The sequence below is a fragment of the Leptidea sinapis genome, chromosome 1, assembly GCF_905404315.1.
Source record: "Leptidea sinapis chromosome 1, ilLepSina1.1, whole genome shotgun sequence".
In the NCBI taxonomy this organism is placed as follows: Eukaryota; Metazoa; Arthropoda; class Insecta; order Lepidoptera; family Pieridae; genus Leptidea; species Leptidea sinapis.
In genome coordinates this window covers 29,593,761-29,600,244 of record NC_066265.1, presented here as the reverse complement: position 1 = coordinate 29,600,244, position 6,484 = coordinate 29,593,761, and positions in this window count along the sequence as shown.

Sequence of the window (6,484 nt, the reverse complement as noted above, 5' to 3'; positions counted from 1 at the left end):
CAATATGACACGGCACACCCACTTACAAGGTTCCGTGAAATACATCACCTCAATGACCACCGCATGTAACAGTTAAATAAAAGAACGGTATTATTATGAGATTTTAACTTTTTTTATTAGTCATTTTTAGGGCTTGGGAATACTTCTTAGTATATGGATGAGAATGAGATGCAAGCTCATTGAAATAAAAAAGATAAATCCTGGATCCTTAATTTAAGACTAAGTAAGCGCTTTTGAATCGTCACTATAATATTTATTTTAAATTACTGAATCTACCATAAGTTCGAAGAGAAAAAGTTGAGCCCGTGAGAAGAACATACAAGAAACTCAACGGCCACTATATGAATCGTGTTTAAATAAGATAAATTATTTCATAGAAAGTGATAAAGAAAATATTATAAACTGCATAAATTATCGTATATTGGATGTATCAACCTTTAGAGCTTGTATTCATTGTTTGTGTAAGGATGTTTCGAACATGATGAATAATGGTTAGATTAAAAATATTAAATAATTGAATTATCTTTTATTTTTTTAATGTACGCCTTTTCTTTTCAGTTTGTCGAATCGTGTTATTGATAATGTATAAAATCAAATTGTTTGCGGTTTTCAAGTATCTGTGCATGAAAAATTATAGGGCAAGTTGATATAAATTTACAGGATACCGTAAGGCATCGTTCAGACTAGGATTGTAAACCCTAAAACCAATGCTATAATATTTGTGTTGATCATGTGGCTAAGCTCAAATGTTAATTAAATGATAATTGTTCGGTTTAAGTTTTAGAAAAATACTAATTCTATTAAATTCTTTGAAAAAAGAAAGTTGTTATCGCTGGAAATTCAGAAATTTTTGTAAATTTTCTTCCCAAATAAAAACTTCCAAATGTTTTATTGGATATTATAAATTCTATATAAATATTCTATTCTATTAAAATTTTTCTTTAAGTGTTTCTTTTTGTACTGTATTTTTTGCATCGGAATATCTTCATTGTGTTATATTGTAATCGACTCTCTAAGAAACCAATTTTTGTGGATATTGAGGTATGACCGCGCCTAAAGTGCATATGCTCTACCGCATATAGTTGCAAGTTATACGAATTAAGCGTGGATGAACTATGACCAACGATGACCCTCACTCTGGATGCCTAATAATGGTAGTGACTGAACATTTTTTTGGTTTTTTCGAGACTAGGAAAACACATTTACGGTAGTTCAGCGTTTTAGAATTTTAACCGCTGTACAAAGCAAAGAATTCTGACCATTCCTCGAGCTTCCCCAAAATGTTATAATAGACCCTGAACTTCTTTTGGCTAGATTTACAACTATGGATGAAACGTGGCTTCACCATAGCGATTCAGAAAAAAGTACAGTAAAAAAATTGCCTGGAAGAGATCTATTCTCCAACGCCTAAGAAAAGGCCAGTCGTTTGAATGGAAAGATCATGAGGTCTTCTTACTGGGATGTTAAGGATTAGTACATAATGATTGGTATCTCAACCATTGAGCCGCTGTTACTGACTCTTGTAAGTATAAAACTGCGTAACGAAATTCGCCCTGTTACGAATAAATTGGAAGCCATTTTTGAAAAAGCGAAGGAACATCGGCATGTCAACTTTAATAATCTTAATCTTATTATTGTTTGTAGATGAAATGCATTCATGTGTTGAAGTGCCAAAAATTACTTTTCACGTGTAAATAGGCCAATTACTCAGAAAAACTTGAGAAAACACTTTTTAATTGCTTGCTTCACATGTCTCACCTAAAACTAAATACACTTACGATTGTTTGCGGAACATAAATGATATTATCGTAAGAAAGTTATAAAGTCCGTCATATATATTTTTCAAAGATAAAACTTTATTCAGTGTTGTAACAATAAGTTCTCATCATGTCAGTTTTGTGTAACATTTAATTAATATTCTGGTGATAATTAATTTATAATTTTAAATAAATACTTACTACAAAAATTATCTTAAGAAATAATCAGAATTCATTATTTTCGTGTTTTGCTCAGTAGGTTCCTACCTCAAATAACTCAGGACAAGTAAAGAAGATTCAATGACTGAGTCTATTAAATACATAGAATAATAACGCTCAGAACGATAGTTTCATTCATAGTTACTGCCAATATAGAAGTAACATTATAATAAATGTGTGCGTGAGCGTCACGTTACACAATTACTTTTTTTAAGTTTACACGTATTCGCCAACACGCACACTGACAGCCAAATAATGTTGCATTTGAATATACATTTCCCTAAATCAGTAAATGGTAAGAAATACTAGATTATAATCTAGTCTAAATCTCTATCATATATGTAGTAAGAAAAAATTAAATATTAATAAAGAATTTAATAAAAACAACACGTATTTTTTTATTGTTGCAATAATTTTTGATGTGTCAGTAAAGAAGTTCTTTAGAATCGTTGTTTTTTGAAACTCGATGAAACGAAAAAGCGAGACGATAGAGGCGCCGTTCCCACCTATATCCGAGGTTTTCTAGGGTGCAGAGATCGAATTTGGGATCATTTTTGAAATCCAAGATGGCCGTCATGAAAAATTATGATTTCAACAATATGGATATCGTATCCGAGGTTCTCGAGGGTACAGAGAACGAATTTGGGATCATTTTTGAAATCCAAGATGGCCGCCGCGCAAATTTATGATTTCAACCACATGGATATCGAATCCGAGGTTCACGAGGGTGCAAAGAACGAATTTGGGATCATTTTTTAAATCGAAGATGGCTGCGGTGAAAAATTCTTTTGGGGCTATACGTATGCGTGTGCCAAACAAGTTATAGGCAGCCTTCGGAAGTTGTTGTGCCACATGGAACTAAAATCGTTGAAATCATAATTTTGCACGGCGGCCATATTGGTTTAAAAAAAACTCCTCCTTCTTTGAAGTCGGTTAAAAAGAGTGGCCGTTAATGTTCTTACGAGCTCAACTTTTTCCGAACATATGGTAAATTCAGTCATTTAAAAGAAATATTTATAGTGACTATTCAAAGCGCTTAGTTTAAGCCTAATCGAATTATTATTTGATTTTGACTTTGAATACTTATAACATCATGTGGCGTCGTACATTATAGCCTCCTATCAATATCTACTAATAAACACAAAAAACTATCCCAGCGGAGGAACTCGGGGTATATAGTACATTCATAGCTGGCAGCATATTTATTTTATGGCGTCTGTTGTTTACAAAATATTTTGCTGTTTTGACGAATATATTAGCTTAAATTAAAAGTTGTGAAATAGTATTTAGGTGTGAAATGTGTTTTCTTATCATAATTAAGTAAGTCATTCATCAATTAAATTTTCCGCACTGATTGTCCTTGAAGTTGACAGAATGACACTGACGCGGTGGGGAACGTATGTGGTCATAAACGACCACATTAAAACTGCTTCAGTTCGCTTGGGCCTACTCACGTTGTAAGCGTTATTATTCTAAGATTAAATATATTCACATAGTTGGTTGTATATTTTTTGAAAAAATATTTCAATGCTGTACGATAATGTAAAAACCAAAAAATACATTATATGAAACAAATATTGAATTACAGGAACATTTTAATTCAATGAACACTTGAATCTCACACTTTTATATAGATATATTATAAAATAATTTACCTAGGTATTTTTTCATTTAAGAGGAGAACAAAAGAGTATATGGGTCTTATATATATATTGAGGTCTAATTGAGGTACGAAAAATATTTAACAAGATGCTAAGTGACCATCGCCACCTAAATTCTCCTGTAGCGCCAGAGGTATCACAAAAGCGTTGCCAGCCTTTTGGAAAAGTGTACGCGCTTTTTTTATTCAAATTCAAATTCAAATATTTTTATTCAAAATAGGATGTGAAATCACTTATTGAAAGTCAAAAAAAACTACCACCCATTCCAAAGTGAAAGCCTCAGGCCTGAGAAGAATAGGCGCAACAAACTCAGCGGGCTTTTTTTTTTTCATCAAAAATATGTTTTACAATTAAAGTAACATTTACAAAGTAACATTTTACAATTAAACTTATTATTTAATAGCCGGAGGGCGGTCGCTCCATTCCCAATCTGTATCATTAAGAAAGTTATTTATGTTATAGTAATCTTTACCACACAAACGTTTTTTAACAATTCTTTTGAATAACGTAACACCTTTGTTTTGAACATTTTCTGGGATCTTGTTGTAAAAGCATATACATCGCCCCACAAAAGCTAACTAACTCGACTAAGCCGAGTAGTAGGCATCATCAGTTTATGTCTGTTCCTGGTGTTAACATTATGGTTATGACAGTTTCTGGCAAATTCACTTATGTGCCTATAAACATACATTACATTATCAAGAATATATTGAGAAGCAACAGTCAAGATGTTAATTTCTTTGAATTTTGCTCTCAATGATTCTCTAGGACCTAGGTTATAAATAGCGCGGATAGCCCTCTTCTGCAGCACAAACATTGTATTAATATCAGCAGCGTTGGCCCATAGCAATATACCATAGGACATAATACTATGGAAATAACTAAAGTATACTAGTCGCGCCGTATCTATGTCAGTTAATTGTCTAATTTTTTTAACCGCGTATGCTGCAGAACTAAGTCTGTTCGCCAATCCTTCAATATGGGGGCCCCATTGTAATTTGGTTTAGGTGGCTGATACCAAGGGTACACTAATCTAGCTAATAAATATAGTTCAAAAGTCCATTTTTTTATTATGAGTCATTTTATACGGGAATAATCAATTTGGTTTTCTGAAGGGTTATATTTACACAAACAAATTAATACATACATTAAATTCTACTTTAATTAAAGTGACAATGAAAATAGTAGAACTAGAAATAGAATTCGAAATGAGTGGTGTGTCTCGAATCCCAAACTAGACTGACTGCTCTCTGAAAATGCTTTTTATTAAGCCCTTACAAAATGCTAATTGTGCATTTTAATCTAGCCTCCTCTTGCCCAGGCGTTTAACCAAATGCTTTGTAATTTTGCCCGGTGTCATTTATGAAAGACATTAATATTCAAGTGCTTCCTGCCCAAGACAATTGAAGACTATATTGTTGTCTTATGAGTATGTAGATTTTAAGAAATATTTTTTTCGGATACCCTTGGACTTGGTAATTCCAAAGTCTAATATATTTTGTCCCTTTGTAAGCATTCCATTGGGTACAATTACATAAATTACCTAAGCTGTATTTGTCCTTTTTGAAAGAAATAGGGTACATTTAAATGAAAGAGTTTTAATTTAAATCAACCTTTAATCTAAAAATCAGTTTCAAAAAACTTGTAAATCAACTAACTAATTAAAAAACTTAAATTTAAATTGGGTCTTGAAATCTTGGGCGATTGCCAATTCCACGGTCATGTGGCAAAGCCAAATTGGCTTCGAAGAAGCTGGGCGTCATACATAGAGCACGGCAATACTTCCCGACATTCTAGCGCTCTACAAAGCGCCGGTCTTGCCACACATAGAGTATTGCTGTCATCTCTGGTCTGGCACAGCCCAGTATCAGCTCGAACCATTTGACCGCGTGCAACGCAGAGCAGCTAGAATTGTCGGGGACCAACCATAATGACCAATCATTGTTTATATAGTACAACTTTCCAAGTTAAGATTTGTTTCTTCGTCAGGCTCGGAATCAGAAGTGTTAACATCGCTTAGCGATTCTCTGGAGTAAACTCCAGGTCATCATGTCCTTCTTAGGACATGATGACCTGGAGTCTACTCTTGTTCTTCTATTTCAATGTTCGTTAACCTCGAGTCTGTGAAGAAAATACCCAATGTGATTTTTAAATCACAAATAATTTAATCATAATTTTTTCGGAGACTACGAAAAAACAAACACTAGCAATTTTTCAAAAATAACGCTAAAATCTAACAAGTTATAGACTAAACTAACCGTTAAATACATTCATTTCAAGAAAACACAGAGGATTATGTAAAAAAAATGTACTTAAACTTCCCTTTTTTCTGGCGTGGCAACATCTTGGATGAGTTATTACAGTCAATTCAATTCAATTTTTGTGATATGGCGTGTGGCTGCACCAGTCGGGCGCAAATTATTTCGCCATGTCGAGTGGAATTGAAGTGACACGTTATGGAAATTTAGTATGAATTTAATAATAATAATAAATTTAATTTATAAGTGGCAGTTTTTTTTTTAGTATAGTGTTATTTTATAATATGGTTAGTTTCTATTGGAACAATACAATATTATACAAAATACACTCTACATTACATAATTACAGCTTAATATTATTATATTTGACATATTTACATAAAAAATTACAATAAGGACTAAACACAGACGTTAAAAAACATTCAACGTTTACTGGACGGGGAAATTTCGGTGGAAGAACGTCATAAAGGGGATGAAGAAGTTTAGGACAGGAAGTTATTACAGTCAGAAAATTAATGTCTGTGCTCTAGATCACATCTTATCAGTGTCACTTATTAATTGCATAATAACCAATCATAAAACAACATTA